Source organism: Pteropus medius, unplaced genomic scaffold, assembly GCF_902729225.1.
Source record: "Pteropus medius unplaced genomic scaffold, Ma_sr-lr_union100, whole genome shotgun sequence".
Lineage (NCBI taxonomy): Eukaryota > Metazoa > Chordata > Mammalia > Chiroptera > Pteropodidae > Pteropus > Pteropus medius.
Genome location: NW_024352787.1, coordinates 27,009,291 through 27,026,527, shown reverse-complemented (window position 1 = coordinate 27,026,527; position 17,237 = coordinate 27,009,291).

Genomic DNA, 17,237 nt, shown 5'->3' with positions numbered 1-17,237 from the left:
GGGGAAGGAGCCTCGGTATAGTTCTTTCTTCAGTAGAATGTGTTTTGATGCCTGTGCTAGTCCCATATCCCTCTCCTGGCCTCAGTTTCTCTGTCTGAGAAGCTCAGTGTTGGGGAGTTGGGCTATGCTGCAGAAAGCGAGACCTGGAAGCAAAGGCAGCTATGTCAAGAGGATTACAAATGGAAGGGCGGTCAGTGGGGAGGGGCCACTGTAAGAGCTTTGGCCTGGAGGGAGGGCCTGCATTAGGAAGGAGGAGGAAAGAGAGGTAGGCAGTACAGCCTTCCTGGGAGCCCACTGGTGAGCGTCTGTGGCCAAGGGGGCATCTACTGTCCCTTAGTGGCTGATGGTGCCACCTCTGCAGTCAAAGGGAGCCTCCCAGACTGTCTGGGGTGTGGCTTTAATGTTAGGGCTCTGGCATGAGACTGGGTGAGGGGTCCCGATGCTGGCACTGACTTCAGATGCTTCCAGCCCCTGTCCAGTAACTGACACCTTCCCTGCTCATCCACAGTGTTCCTAAATAACCCTGACTAGGGCTTTGCACACAGAACGACAGGTCGGAAGAATAGGGGTCATGCTTGGCTTCTGGTCCTTCTCTCGCTCTCTCAGCTCAGCCCCCTAATCTGGCCTCCTCCTGTCAAAGCCGCAGACACCAAAGAGAAGCCCCGATTGACGTCAGGCGAAGCGCCCACAGGGCCTCTGTCTCTCTCAGAAATTTGGCTCTAGTGCCCAGCGTCAGATGTCTGTGGTTTTAAAAGGTGAAAATGGCCCATCGCCCTGCTTCTGTGTCTCCACCGAAACCTGGCCAAGATGAGCGATTTGGGGGAAGGTGGGCTCCGAAGTCCTGTCCCAGTCCAGAGTTGGACTATACTGCTGAGCCCCCTCCCCTCACTGAGCCTCCTTCCTTCTCTCCTTCCTCCCACTCACTTGCAGACTCCCGAATCCATGCTTTCTTGTTATCCCCAGCAGCTCCTGCCACCAACCTCTGCTCTCTCTCCTTCTCCCGTCTCCTCTCCATAGGCCAAGGCCATGATGTGCCAGGTCCTTCCCCAGGCTGGTGCCTACTGCCTAGTCGCCCTGGGGCTTCCTGGCTCATGGCGCTCTAAGCATCTCCCATCTTTGATGTCTCAGGCCCTTATCTTCCTAATCTCTGCCCCTCGCACCAGCCCCAACCCCTGGCACATAGTAGGTGCTCAGCAAATCTTTGCTGGGTCAGGATGGATGATTACTCCTCAAAGCTCTGTCCTCATTCTTGCTATGTTTGAACCATGATCTCTGGGATCAATTCTGTACCACCAGCCGTGGCCACTGGGAGGAGCTTGGGGAGCCAGATGTCAGTTGTGCCTTCGGTCAGCATGACCTGGTCCAGCCCAGGGGTGGTCCCTCTATGCAGAAGGCTGTGATGGCCAGACTCTTTCAGGGTCAGCACACGTCATCAGACCCATCCTGACTCCTTACGCCTGTCCTGGGGACCAGACCCCTCTCTTGTCTTTGAAAGGCCCACAGTCCAGGATAGATGGGGAGAGAAAGATTCCAACTCTGAGTCTCACCCTGAGACTTTCTGACTTCTGCTGCAGCCTCATGGCCGCTGCTGGGCTATATGGACGAAATCCTTCCCTGAGCCAGTGTCCCTATGCCATGGTCAGTTTGACCATGACCTTGCCTTACTTATTTCTTTCAGTTTCTTATCATTTATGAAATATGGTCCAAGCTGCTGATGCTGGCCACCCACGCCCATGCTTTCTCTATTCATTGCTCCTCCAGCTCCTGTCAGCACTACTCATATCTCTGAGCCTTTACCCAGATTGTCCTTAGGCCTCATATCACAACTAAGCTGGGGGCAACTTGTCCCCTTCCCTTCGCAGACACCACACCAGACCTTGAGGTCTCTTAAGTGATGGCCAGTATCTGGGCAGCCCTCAGAGCACTGTGTCAGGAGTGTTGAAGCTGGCAAGTCACTTATGTAATCTGTGGGAGCCAGCATTCTTTGCTCCCATTGTACTGATGAGATCTAGAGAGGGGAAGGAGGCCTTGAGCGGGGAAGGGACAGTCCCAAGGTCACATGGGCAGTTACAGCTCACTCCAATGGTCTCTGATTTTTCTTTGCAATTTTCCTTTTGCGGATCTATTACTGTCTCTACCTAGAGTCATCTGAGTGGGATTCACAGAAGAGTGGGCTATTGGGGAGAATACCTCTTCCAAGAAACCATCATTATTTCCCGCCTATTCCCCAGCTGTCTGAGCCATGGACACTGATTGCTGTCCAGATGTCTTGGCATCAGCTTCCTAACATAGTGCCTCTGAGTATCATCGTCAGAATTTCACCTTTACCTATAGTGCCCTCTGAACTTGGGCAAGCCCTTGTCTTCTTCTCCCCGCCCCTAGTTTACCTATTTATAGAACAAAGGCATTGAACTTGCTGAATTTTGAGGCTCTGCTGTGGAATTAAGGTTTGGTCAGAAGCTGAGCCCATGGTGTCAGTGACCTCCTGCTGCCTGTTCAAAGTGGAGTTGAAAGAGCTTGGGAGCAGAAGGCAGCATTCCTGGGTGACAATCTGCATTGGCCTCTCAATAACTGTGTAGCCTCAAGCAAATTCCACTCTGGTCCCCAGTTTCCTACAAAACAGAGGAAACCCGCCAGGCCTGGCTTTCCTCCAGGGGTCGTTAAATGTGACCGTGGCTTTGAAGGTATTTGCTAAGTGGAATAGCACTGCGCAGGTGGATATGCTGGCTTGATTGTCCACAGCACTCCACGCAGGGCCCAGCTCAGAGGAGACCAGGCAGATGACCACACGTGGCACCCTGCTGAAGGAACGTGGCAGGTGTCTGGACGCTGCGTCCCCAGGCGACTTGTGTGGGCAGCATTCCCAGCAGCTCATGCTACGTTCCCAGCCGGTCTCACTGCTGGGCAGGCCCCCCTGCTGATGGGAAGGGTGGGGGGCCACCTGGCACTGGCCCAGACTGGCTGGCCTCCCACCCCATGTTTTGTTCACAGAGTTTGGAATGTCCTGGGACGCGGAGCTCAGCTCCCCGGGGAGACACTGGTGCCATCTCCTTGATCTCATCGCTGGACAGGTTTCTCCTTCATTCCAGCTCGGGACTCGGCAGGCTCCCAGCCCCAGCTGCTGCCAGTCCCAGCCAGTCTCTGTCTGTCCCTGTGCTGGCAGCTAGGAGCCATGCAGCTGGGAGCCTAGGAGGTGTCCTGGGGTGGTGGTGGTGGTGGTGGTTCTCCTAGTCTGTCTGCAGTGGGCCCTAGGCATGCCTCCGAACCTGTTCTCTGTGAACCCTTTCCCAGCTGCCTCTGTTCACAAACTCCTTTGCCTTTGACTCCTGATGCTGGGGCCCTGAGGTCTGTTTGGAATGATGTTCTCAGGACCTAACGGTCTTTGGATGGGGCAGAGCGTGCCGAATGCCATGATTTCTGTTTCCCTTAGTGGAGTGGGCTATGCATAGAGTAGGCACTGCTAAGTGTGTAGAGAAGTGGGTGTCAGAGATGTAGAAAGACGTGTGTGTGCGTGTGCGTGCATGCACATAGACGGGGTGTTCTTGAGCTCCCAACTTTAAGTATCCCTAGACTTGATTATTGCAGTACAAGGTTGGGGGAAAGGGCTAGGGGACTTGTTCAGTAAGGAACCCATCTTAATTTGATCATCATGTACCTCTGGGGTAGCCGGACACTCTGTACCCCAGCTTGGTCCCACATGCCCAGCTTGGGCTCACCTGGCTCAGAGAGAGGAGGTACAGCTTGTCCTGTTGTCAGAAATGTGCAAAAGTGTGTGTGCATGTGTGTGCGTTCATGTGCGTACATTTGAGTCATCTCTCAGACACCTGTGCAGAAAGGAGAACCATCTTTACTTCGCCAGGGCATTTACCTGGCATATCTACCTGCACCTGGCTGGGTTGTGGGGCTAGGGGCACACTGGTAGCCCAAAGAAGAATCCTCTCTGGGGGAAACAGCCCCAGTGGACCCCTGTAGTCGGTCCTCAGCTTGGGCAATCCCTGCCTGATGCTGGTCAGCACCTGCCCCAGGCTTGGGTAAACTCTCTTTTTACCACATCATTAATGAGAAGACTAAATAAGTCAGTCCCTCTGGCAGGTCCCCCAGCCCCCCGGGCAGCCTGGCTAGAACTATTAATATTCCCTGTGTTTATAACCCCCTGGCCCTGCTGACAGCCTCCTCTTTCTCTAGCCGTTGGAATTAATTTTGTGAATCAGAAGTGGCTGTGGGGGCAGCCTGCTGGAATCCAGGACGATGACATCTCCACCTCCCCCTGTGTCAGGTCCTACTTGTTAATTCTATAAAACAGTCACCATGTCCAACCCAGCCTGGGGCCGCCTGCCTGGCTGGGACTGCCTCATACCTCTGCTATGCTCTCCCCTGGGGAGGGGGCTGGCCCTGGCCCCGATGATTCAGGCCTCCTGACACCTTGCACTGATGTCAGTGGGAACTGAGGCCGCAGGCCCTAGGACCTTTTGGCTCATTGCCTGGGCCCACGCCCTGCACGGGGCTTGGCCCTGGCTCGTGCCTCTCGTGACCTTCCCATGGATGAGGCCTGGCTGGGAGAGGAGGCTAGGCCAGACAGCCTCTCCCTCTTGCTGTCCCTTTTCTGAGAGCTGCCCGCACTGGCGCCGGGCCGTCCTCCGAACTTCTCGGGTTTCTAGGACTTGTTCTAAAATTAATATGGGAGAATTCGGGGAATTTGTGAGAAAGTTCCCAGAGAACTGTGGCTGCCCTGGGGGCAAGGGTCCCTGTTTCTTCCCACCCTCCCCCAATCCTCATTTCCCTAATTCTCCATATAGGCAGATCCCCTCTGGGCAAACGCACTCCATGAATGACAGGGCAGGATGCCTGCACTCTGCCTTGAGAAGGGTTTCCCCCTTCCATCCCCACCAAGGAGAAGTTTTCAAGAGGACTCTTTTATACAACATATTCTCTTTGGTCATTTGAAAAATGTTTGCAAATATTTTGTGAGTTGTCTTTTCCCTTTCTTGACAGTGAGTGCCCTTTGAAACACAAACATTTTTAATTTTGATGAAATCTAATTCATCTATTATTTTTTGATCCCTTGTGCTTTTGGTGTCGTAGCTAAGAAATCATTGCCAAATCCAAGTCATGAAGATTTACCCCTATGTTTTCTTCGAAGAGTTTTATAGTTTGGCACTTACATCTATTTTTTTTTAACATCAATTTTTTGCATATGATGTGAGGTAGGGGTCCAATTTCATTCTTTTGCATGTGGATATCGAATTGTACCAGCACCATTTGTTGAAAGGACTATTCTCTCCCCATTGAATGGTCTTGGTGTCTTTGCCAAAAATCAATTGACCATAAACATAATGGTTTATTTCTCAATTCTATTCCATGAACAATATGTTTATCCTTATGCCAGTATCACAATGTCTTGATTACTGTAGCTTTGTAGTAAGTTTTAAAATCAGAAAGTATGAGTCCTCTGATTTTTTTATTTTTCAAGATTAGTTTGGCTATTCGGGGACCTTTGAAATTTCATATGAATTTAAGATGAGTTTTTCCATGCCTGCAAAAAACACCAGAGAAATTTTGTTGGGATTGTAGTGAATCTGTTTTTGGTAGCATTGTCATCTTAACAATACTAAGTCTTCCAATCCATGAACATGGGATGTCTTTCCATTTATTTATATCTTTAATTTTTTCAATGATGTGTAGTTTTTGGTGTACAAGGCTTGAACTTCTTTTGTTAAATTTATTCCTATTTTATTCTTTTTGATGTTATTATAAGTGGAATTGTTTTCTTAATTTTGATTTTGGATTGAGTCATTTAAAATAGGATTTGACATAAAGCATGAGCATCATTTATAACTCACTTTATCAAAACACCACTTATGTAAAAATGAGATCCACTGTGACCCGTAAGCCTAGGTCAGCCATTTCCCAGGCCCTGCTCTATGACCTCTTCTCCTACCCTGGCCAGTGCTGGAGGCCTGGCATTTAGGGGGGACATTTCATCCTCATCCTAGCTCTCCCTGCCTCTAGTCTCTCTCTGCCCCCAGCCTCCTCCTTGCTGCTCAAATGATTCTTCTAACTTTGATTGTGTCATCTCCCTGCTCAAAGCCTCCGGTGGCTCTCCATTATATCTATGAAAACATTGTGAACTTTCTGGTCTTTTGTTTAAGAACCTTCATCCTCATTAAAGACTACTGTTGCTAGCTCAGTGCTGACAGTCCTTGTAGATGTCATTGCTGAGATGTCTCAGATGCTACAAAGGTGCCAGATTGGAGGGAGGCTCAGTAATGGTACCAGATCAGCTCCTCCTCTACTGCTTCCATTTCTACCTGCAGCACCTCCATCTCCCCAGCTTCCCAGATGCCTCCTCCCTCCCTCAGCTCCCTATACTCTTTTACCAAATCCTATAGATTTTGCCTCTTAAGCCTTTTTTGCATGTGTCCCCTCTTCATGTATGGGCACTAAGTTCAGGCTTTACGTTGGCCACCAGAGTAATCTTTCTATAACATAGATCTTCCCCGCTTAAAGCCTTTTGATAACCCTCATGGCCTCCAGGGACAGGCCCTGGGTGCTGATGTTCTCTGACCTTGCCCAGTTCTGCCCTCTCCTTGGGTCTGCCTCGTACCATCTGTGAGGTCCTCTATAGACCTCCCATCTCTGTGCCTAGGACAGCTTCTCACCCTGGCCTGCCTTGCAAACTTCTCTGCTCTGTGTACCAGACTCACCTCTAGATCCACCTCTTCACCACAGCCAGGTAGAGTGATTCTTTCAGATGTCGACCATGGCACCCAGGACCCTCCTTTTGTCTCCTCTCTAGCCCAGGACCATGCTTGGTTTTCCTCCATGTCACAGAACTCAGCAGGGACCTGAAACAGAGTAGTCATCTGTGAATGTTTGCTGAATACCTAGAGGATGGGTGGGCTGGTTCAGGAGGAAAAGAGCCATGATCTGCTCTGGAAAAGGCTAAGTGTGGTGCCCATAGCTGTGCTCACGCTTGAGAGCTTATGGTGATTTGCGAAGTCGCTGGTGAGTCTGTGAGGAGGGCCCGAGGACAGATGACGTGGCTGTTGCTGTACTGGGTGGACCCTGGGCCCTGGGCCAGGCTGTGCATGTGTGCCTCTGACCTGCTCAACTTCTCCCCTTCAGGAATCACCTTTGTCAGTCCCTCTCACCCCACCCCTGCAACTGGGCTCTGGTCACTTCCACTTCTTCTTCTTGTCCTTGCCCCTCTGTCCACTCTGATTTGGCTCCCATCCTACTGTTTCATGGAGAGGGGCTTCCGTGCTCATCAATCTGAATGGCTGAGTAGTGCCGTGCAGCGCCCTCCTGCCTCCTTCAGGCTTCCTTCCCACCTCTCGGAACCCCCTTCTCAGCCTCTTCAGGCCCAGGCCCTGTTCTCCACAGTCCCCACCTCACAGCCTCCCTGTCCTGCTAGCTGCCACACCCACTCTGCTGGGTCCTTCTCAGGCAATCTGATTGTCCATTGCCATGTGTAAAAACCAGTCTCCCCTTCTAGACTGGACACTTCTGCTTTTCTCATAATCCTTAGAACATAGCATAGGCCTAGCCCAGGTAGGGCTTGATAGATGGTTTAAAATGGAATTCTTTGGAAATTGGCTTATTCTTTGCTTTCTTCTGCCCCAGAGATGAATATCATTTGCGAGACACCAAGTAGCCTCCCGAGGGGAGAGTATATGATTGGATTGTTGGGGGGCTATATCTGCATAATTACTGGGGGCAGTCCTAGGAGAAAGAGTGGGTATGAGAGGCAGGCACCGAGAACCACTCCTTTGGACGGCAAGTATGATGGAGGCTGCTGGACCTGTGTCCCATGCCTCTCTCTCGCCTGGGGTCCTTTCTCTTCCCTGGCGTTTCCTCCTCTAGCCTCCTGATCTCTCAGCACATGAGCCTAGTCGCACAGCCTGGCTTGGTGCCTCCAAATATGCACAGCTGCCTCTGGCCCCTGGTGGCTTCAGCTTCTTTGAGTCTGGGAAGAAGCTACCCACTGAGCTCTGAGCTCCGGGCTCCCCAAACTTGGTTTCTATTTCTCGCATAGCTGCGCCTCCCACCAGCACCTAATCACTTCCATCTGCCCCACTGATTCACAGAGCTCCAGCCATCAAGGTTCCAAAAATTTCCAAATCCTCCTCATCTTGTCCTTTCAGGCTATTTCCCCAGCTCTGGCCCCCTGGCCAAATATCCAACCAGCTCGTCCTCACACTGACCACATGGAGGAGGAAAGTGGGTGGCGGAAAGGGGCTTTTGCAAGGGGCTGAGCAAGAAGGGCCTGTGGACCCCTGTCCTCCCAGGGGAGGCCCTGGCAGCAGCAAAGATCATGAGAAGTGGAAAACCAGAGTCAAAGGAGCTGTGGAGATGATGTGTCCATTTTACAGACAAAGAAACTGAGGTCCAGATCCAGTAATAGAGCAGGGTATGGAATTGTGGCCTGCGAATCCTGGTCCAGGATTCTCCTCTGCCCTTCCTCCCTTTGCTGTCACTCTTTTTCCACTCCTAGCTCTCCCTTTGGGCCTTGAGAAAGGCAGATTTAGCCTTGGCCCACACTTCCCCAGAGACCAGGGCCACTTGGTAATCAGGAGGGGTTTCTCCTTGCCCCCTCCCCGCCACCACCTCTCCCTAATTGACCTGCTTTTCCCTTTCCCCCGCAAGGGTGTCTCTTGAAAAAGTATACCTAAACAGTATTTCCAGGACATCTTTCATTCCTGGGGGGTTGGGTGGTGAGAAGGGTGGGGAGGAACTGGTCCAGCTGTGACCCACAGCCCCTCTAGGTTTATGGAACTTGGAGCCTGGGAGCCTTTCTCACCCTCGATCTCGACAACCTGATGATGACTGCATGAGCCACCATCACCCCTGCCCCTTTTACAGTGTATCCTTCATGGATGAACTGTATGTGTGTGTGGTGGGGGGCAGAGTCCAGAAGCTCCCTCAGCCTGAGGAGACAAAGGGGCAACCCTGGGGTGAACAGCTCCCAGGAACCCCCTCTTCCTCGTCCTGCTTCTCGGGGAGAATGTCAATGCCAGACACCCTCTCCTAGGCGATCCCTCCCCTGAACACATACCTCTGTGTATTCTGTTATTACTTCTAAGATGAAATCCTACCCCTTCCGCAAGACTTGCCAGGCTATGTGTGGCAATGCCCATCCACTTCTGCAACCCTACCTTGCTCTTCCCCCTGCCACACCTGCCACACACCTGCCCCTGGACAGCCCCTCTATGCTCCATGGCTAAGACTCTTCACCTAGCCTCCTGCTCCTTCAAGCCCAGCTCAAGGATCATGCCTGTTCCTCTAGGTAGGCTTCCTTGGGCTGCTAGAGAGAGCTGACCACTGCCCCATGGGTTAGCTCACCCCTGGAGCTGACCCACAGTAGCTCGGGTCTCCGTGTGTGCGGCGGTCAGGTTCTAAGCCTATGTCCCCTCTCTCCCTAGGGACACTCCAAGGAGGGGTCCCTATGCTTATCTGCTGGGAAACAGAGCCCAAACAAGGCCTGGAGCCCAAATCCTAGCCTGCATGACTGCCCAGGCCTTTGTGAGATGTCCTCAGAGAGGGCCTGACCTTGGGCCATCTGTCTTGGATTTCACTGAGGCCCTGGATGGAGAGGGACAGGCTGTATGGTCAGGCAGAGGGGGTGTGGCTTAGAGTCAGTGACCAGTGAGAGCTGTGTGGCAGAGCGAGACAAGAGGAAGCATGATGGGGAAGGAGGGAGGGAGGGCCTGAATCCTTTGCTGAGCACGCCCCATGTGAACCCCTTCTCTGAGACTCCTCTCCCTCATTGAGGTCTTTTCCCTTCAGTGAGGCCCCTTCCCCATCGTTAAGCCCTTTTTCCTCTCTCTGAGCCCCTTTCCCCTCACAGTCCCTCTCACTCTTATTAAGTCCCACTCTAAAAGCATGCTCACTCTCAGCCCCAGCTCCGGGTCCTGGTGCTGTGGCCCCATCTGAGGAACTAGCCTGGAGCCAGGTATTTTCTGGGGAGACCTCCAGTGGTTCTCCCTCCACGGCATGTTGGGAATGCAGGCCCTGACCACGCAGTCCCCTCCACTGAGGGAGAAGAGCTCAGTCCAGTGGACTTTTAAGGACTAAACCAGGAGTGAGCATCATCTCTGGGCCGAACTGTCCTCTGGATCTGGCCCAGTCTCAGAGGGGCTTGGCTGGGTGCCCCCATGGGGAGAGGTCTCAGTGCCTAGATTAGAAATGAACTGTGGTTGGAAGCTGGGCCTCTGCCTCTCCTCGATCCCTACTTAGGTGGTGCTTAGGGCTGAGGACCTCTGTCCCTCTGCAGCAGGGGCGTGGGGCTAGGAACTCAGGGCTTCTGGTTTGGACTGCCCGCCCTGAGCCTCTGGGGAGAAAATGGACTCCTGAGGAAGCCCTGAGGTGCCGGGGATTCCAGTTCCCAGTGGAAGGGGCCTTGTCCTCCCCCATGGGCTGTTGAGGCTGTCCTTTCCAAGTCCAGCCAGCTTTCTCCCTGCCCTGCCACTCTGCATCTCAGCAACCTCCTGGAGGATGTGGTGCTGAACATGGGATGGAGGAATAGGCTGGACTCAAATTAGTTGTTTCCCATGCCTTGGCCCTGTTGTTACCTGGAGTTATCTGCGGCCAACTGAGGGAAAGAGTGTGCTGTAGATTTCGTGCCAACTGAGTGTTTGCCAGGGGTCTTCACAAATATGGTCCCACTGACCACAAGGACCTCTGCCGTAGGGGTTACTGTGATTGTTCTTAACATCAGATGAGCAAAACCTACTTTGGAAAGGTCAAGTCGCATGGGGGGCGTCGCAAGAATTAAATTTGGATGGACTGACCCAAAGCTTGAGCCCTTTCCTCCGTCCCTGCAAAGCTTCAGAGCTCTAGGTCTGAGGTGAGGACTGCCTCTGGTCAGCACTATTGAGGTCTGAAGAAGATGGAGAAGGCATTTCACAGGGTTCAGCCACAGCATGCAGGAAATGGGAGAGAATTGCTCCCGCCAGATACAAAATTGCTGTCAGCTGCCCTGGCTTGGCTCTCTCTGCCCACAGGCCCAGAGACCATTCTTCAAAGTCACCTTCTCAAGAAGCCTCCCCTCACTGGTCCAGCCCAGGTCTTCTGCCCTGAGTCAAGAACTGTTTATACCTGTCCTTGACACAGAGATTCCTCCAGGGATCAGGTTAGACTGCGGGTGGGTAGGGACCTGGCACCCTCTTTTATCTTTCTTCTCTGGGCTGCCCATGATCCCCGATCTACCCTCTCCTGTCATGCCTGAGGGAACGATAAGACCTGGGAATTCTAATCTGATAGGGGAAGTATAGCCCTTGTCTGGGATAATGGTCTGAGGGAGGCAAGGCCTTGTCCCGGGACACTGGTCTCAGTGTGTGTGTGTGTGTGTGTGTGTGCGCGCGCGCGCATGTGTGTGTATCTCTGTGTGTGTATGTGCATATGTGTCTTGTGTATCCATGTGTGTGCGTGTGTCTGTGTGTCTATACATGTGTGTGTGTGCATGCAAGTATGTGTACACATCCCTGACCTGGGAGGCTTGCTTTTAGGGAAATATAGTCTTGTTCTGAAATGATGGTCTGAAGGTGGAGCACGGCCCTGAGGGAAGGCATGGGCGTGGGGTGGGGAACTTGAAGTGGGTTCTAGGAGAGAGACTGGAGGCAGCTGAGCTTTCCTGCTCCTTGATTGTCCAGGAGCAAGTTTCATACTCTCAGCCAAGCTTGGGATCCAGGAAGTGGGGATGAGATGGGCCTGGCTCCCATGGGAAGGAAGAGGCATAGGAAGGGGCCTATGGTGGGATGAAAGGGATAAGGGTTGGGGTGAACAGCCTCGCCTGCCCTGGACTCCTGGTCCTTCTTCATTCCCTGGACACAGAGCAGGTGGCAGCCTTTCTTGAATGTCCCCTCAGCCCTGCTGTCTAGGTCCCAGATGTGGCCTTGGTTTATGGGGCGATGTTCTCTCCCTGGCCAGCTTGGAGGCCACTTAAGTCTTGCTCGTGCCTGGATGCCCCCTGCCTTGCTGAGGATGGAGAATACTGTCTCCTCCAGCCTCAGCTGCCCCCGCCCTACTAATCCCAAGCACACAGCAAGGCCAAGAATGTCTTGCATACTCTGGCAGGCGGGCTAGCCACGAAGCCTGCTGGAGGGGCATGAATCACAGCCCCGCCTGCCAAGTGCTCACTTGGGATATGTTCGAGGCTGGCCATGCCCAGAGTTGATGGGGAGAAGGGAGGGAAGGAGTTGGCAGCTGAGATGGGCAGACAGAACAATTTTGAGAGGAGAGATGTCTGCTGGACCCATCCCTGGTGGCAACACAGAAATTATGTTATAGAATTTTAGGAGTCTGGAATTATACAGTATTGACTTCTCAGAATTCCACAGGTCTGAAATGCAAGATTCATGGAATGCCACATCACACCCCTCTAAAAGCGCTTTACTGCCAAGGCCCCATTCTGCAGGTGGGGAAGAAGGAACTCCAAGGAGGCAGAGAGAGCTCTGCTCCCAATCTCAGGTGGAGTCAGAGGCAGGGCTGGGCTGGGCCCAGGCCCCTTGCCTTCTGTCTGAGGTCCATTGCAGCCCCATGCTCCTGCCCTGATCCACATAGCAAGCAGTGTGTTTGAGCCCCCTCCCAATGTTCCATGTGCTCCTGGATGATGGACAAGGTGAAAGCGTCAGTGGTGAAGAACCTCTTTCTGCTCCTCTCATATACTCCAAGCACATAAATAGCCTCATGGAGACTCCTGCCCTGTCCTGCCCCTATCTACAAAATCCCCCTGCTCAGCTGGCCTTCCCATTTCTCTGTGCCTAACATGAAGGAGCCTATATGATGCTCCAGACTGCTCCTGCCATCTGTACCTGCTTACTCACCTATCTGAAAACTGTCACTGAGTGCTGGACGGCCTCTGGACACAGACCTCACCCTAGCATTCACCCCTGTTCTCCCATGTCTGCAAATGCTTCCTAGCCCTTGGCACATGACTACGTTCAATTCCCTCTCATCTTAAAATAAAAAAAGTCCCGTTTGGTGTCACTCACCCTAGTTTTCTCCATCTGTTTATATAGCCAAGTCTCTTCAGAGTTGACTACACTTCCCATTCCCCACTTTCTCACTGCCCACTCTCTCTGAAACCCTCTCTAGTCTAGTTTCTGTCCTCAGCCCTCCATAAATGAAGGGATGGGTGTTGGAGCTTTTGTCACTAAATGCAACTGCTTCCCCGCTGCCTACCCCCACACCCCAAGCCTGCCATCAACTCACCTGCTATGACACCCCTGTTGGCCCTGGTCTCTTCCTGCCTCCCTCTGAGACTCTCCTCTTGCTGGTGATTGTCCCAGGCCCTCTCCTCTTCTCACCAACCTCTTCCCGGGCCAGTGGTCTGATTACCAAACACTAGAGCTGAGGATCACCCCAGCAGTCCCCAGATGGGGTGGCTAACTTTGCCCTTCCCAGGGCTCCAGACCAGCACATCCAGAACCAAACTGATGCACCCAGCTGGGTGGTCCACAGGTCTTTGAACTCAGCTGTTCCTGCTCCCCCAGCCCTGCTCCTCCCCAAGCCTCCCCCTTTCAGTGAAGGGCTGCACCATCTATCTGATTCCTCGGGGAGAGATGTGGGTAGCACCAGGATTTCTCCCTCTCCCTCACCCCGACCCTTTGTTCGTTGGTTGACCAAGGTTGACACATGAATCCCATGACTATTTCCTCCCTGCTGCTGTTGCCTTCATTCTGGCCCAGATTATTGCAATGTCAGCATCACTGGTCTCTGCCCTGCTAGCAGGCTCTCCACAGGGAGCCAGAGGGAGCTTCTTCAAATGCAAACTTGACTCTGCCACTCTCCAGCTCAACACTCTTCACTGGCTCCCCACTTCCCACAGCCCCTCAGGACCCTCTGAGGCCAGGTCTTTGACTACCCCTCCAGCATGACCCAGCCTCAATACCACCACCTTATGTTCCGTCCAATTCCAAATGCTCATTGCCCTCAACCGCACCATACTGATTCTTGTTTCTAATCTTTTACCAGTCACTCTTCCTGCCTGGAACACGCCTTCCCTCTCTTAACTCAATAAACTGTTTGCCCAGCCCAAAAGTCCCCTCCTTGGTGATGCCCTCCAGGACTCTGCTCTTACCATGCTGTGTGCCATCGCTGCCTTGCTGCATCCTGCACTCAAGGACAAACTCTGTGCCTGATCTTTCCTGGTGTCTTCACAGGATAGGAGTAGAGGGAGTGCTCGACATGAGCGTTCTGACCAAATGAATGAATAATCCCAGCAAAGCCTTAGCCCTCTTTGGAGGCCCTGCGGCACTCCCAGCTCTGGGCCCTGACTTCTGAGTTCTGAGCATTTTTGCCATGGGCTGATGGCTGGTGGGTGTGGGAACTTTTTCTCTTCTGGGATTTCTAACCCTATGGGAGAGGAGCAGAGCGGGGTGGGGGCCTGGGAGCCGGGAGGGCTGGCAGCTAGTAGAGGAGAAGAGTAGATAGTCAGAGGATTGTGGTCCTGTGCCTGGGGCTGGCACTTGGCTTCATCTCTAGGGCAACAGGGCTTTTGAGGGTTTTACTGCTGAGGGGCCATGAGACCTGTCTCCTCACCCTTTTCCAGGCCAGCCCTGGAAGCCCAGGCTGAGAAACCAGGGGGTAGAGGAGCCAATGGAGAAATGGAGTTCGTGTGACAGTATTCAATATGTTTTCAATAAAGGAGAAATGGAAAAAATGTTAACTTAATTTTGACAGTGCCCTGGGACAACGCTCATGGCTCTGAACTCTGACTGCCACCCTGTCCAGCCCTGTTCAGGGAAACTCCAGGGAGTGAAAGAATGTAGGGGCAGAGGGCGAGATGGCTGGAACCCCCGTCCCAGGATGTCCTCCTGCTTCCTGTCACTGTGCCAACTACTTTCTCCGTGAAGCAAACTCTAGAGCCATTTACCTTTTAACCCAATGAAGGCTGCTCATCAAGATAGGAGGCAGCATGCATTCTCTCTCTGAGTCCCAAGTTCTTCATTTATAAGTGGAGATGGTTATAATCACATCCACATCCTAGACTTCCTATGGGGTGTAAATACATGCATTCATGTGAAAGCACTTTGTAAACTATAAAAAGGCCTTGGTCATGTTGCTTCTTTCAGTTTCTAGTTTGATGTAGGTTTTCCTGTGGGAAAAACCTGCTTCTTGCTGAGCCAAGAGGGCATGGTCTTAGGCAGGTGACCAGTGAGTGGCCTGCATGTCCAGGTGGGAGCAGCCAGGAGCACTGGTTTGCTTCCAAAGGAGGGCCTGGGGCCTGCAAAAGACCCCCAGCTAGGAGGTGCCAGCCCCTCTGGTTTTGGCAGCCTTGAGACTACACTGCCCCAAACTCTCATGTCTGCCCTGGGGCCTGGAGTATGGTGGGGCTTGAGTATCAGGAGACCTGGCTTTGGGAGCCAGTCCAGATCCTCAACTGCTTTGTGGCCTTTGAGAAATCACCTCCCATCTCTGAGCTTCCAGATCCTCATTGGGAACATGGAGATTCCTTCCGGAGGGAATTCTCATCCCTGGCACCATGGGATGCAGTGCCTGTGCCTGAATGCCTAGCTATAGGCAGGGTTGGGACCTTTGGGTAGAAGTGGGGAAAGGGATGACTAAGGCCTCTTACCTCCACTGCCACCACTCAAAGACTGAGGGGCTGGGCTGCTTATACCATCTCAGGTCTGTTGATTTCCCTGCATGTTGGCTTTTGGGTGTCTCTCCACCTGTCACTTTTGGAGATGGCAGGTCAGGTCAGGAAAATGGTCCTTTAGCTCCTTCAGAGGCAATCAGATGGTGAGGTCTGACTCACCCAAGCTGTCTTCATACTGATGTCACCTGATGCACTGATTTAGGCTGCCCTGAAAGCAGATCTTGAGACAATGACTTGAGTGCAGGTCTCTTATTTGGGAGGAGACCCTAGGGAGCACAGGGAAGGTTATGGGGAGAGGGAGACTGGGAAGGAAGAAAAGCTAGCAAAAGTACTCATGAGCAGGCAGCTCCATGGGGACCCCAATAGAATATTCTGAAATGTAGGGAATATTCTAAATCTGTCATGTCCAATATGGTAGCTGCTGGCTGTATATGGGCTACTGAATACTAGAAATGTGGGTACTGAGACTGAAGAAACAAATTTCTACTTTTATTTACTTTTAATTAACTGTAGGGTATTCCCGGGGAGGCCAGAGCATTTATCCTCTGATTGAGAGCTGTTCCTGAGGTCATCAAGTCCCCTAAATTTCTCGGTGGCACCCAGCAAGTTCTCTGGTGTCAGAGAGCCCCCAGGCAGAAAAGAAAGACAGAGGCATAGCTTGAGGTGGGAAACCATCCTCAAGCCAGGAGCTTGCCAGGAGCAGGCAAACTCAGGTGGGCTGAGGGGTCTAGGTAGGGCGTCTGCGGACACTTCCCATTGACCAATTACTCACCTCCATTCTCAGTGCTTGCGCCCTGCGATGGTCCCTCTCCTGTATTTCTGTATTATTCTTAGCTGTAGGTTTTTCATTAGATTCTCCCACTCCTCCCTTCTCTCCACCCTCCCTTGTGGTAAATATATATAATGAAATTTTCTACTTTAACCTTTTCAAGTGTATAATTTAGTGGTATTAATTAAATTCACAATATTGTGCAATCGCCACCACTATTTATTTCTAAAACTTTTTCATTACCCTACACAGAATCTCTGTATCAATTAAGCAATAATTCCCCATTTCCCAATACCACTAGCATCTGGTAACTTTTGTTTTTACTTTCTCTGTGAATGTGCCTATTCTAGATATTTCATATAAGTGGAATCATACAATATTTGTCCTGTTATACCTGTCTTCTTTCACTTGGCATAACGTTTTCAAGGTTCATCCCATTACTAAGTGTTTCAAGGTTACCAGAACTTCATTTCTTTTTAAAGCTTAATAATATTTCATTGTTTGGATATACTACAATTTGTTTATTCCTTCATCAGTTGAGGAACATTTGGGTTGTTTCTGCTTTTTGGCTAGTGTGAATAGTGCTGCTAAGAACATTCAAGTACAAATATTTGTTTGAATACCTGTGTATTAGTCTGCTTGGGCTGCCATAACAAAGTACCATAGACTGGGTAGCTTAGACAATGGACATTTATTTTCTCATAGTTCTGGAGACTGAGAATTCAAGATCCAGGTGCTGAGTGATTCAGTTTTTGTTAAGAACTCTCTTTCTGGCTTACAGATGGCCATCTTCTTGCTGTGTGCTCACATGGCCTTTCCTTGGTGCATACAAGGGGCAGGGAGAGAGAGAGAGAGAGAGAGAGAGAT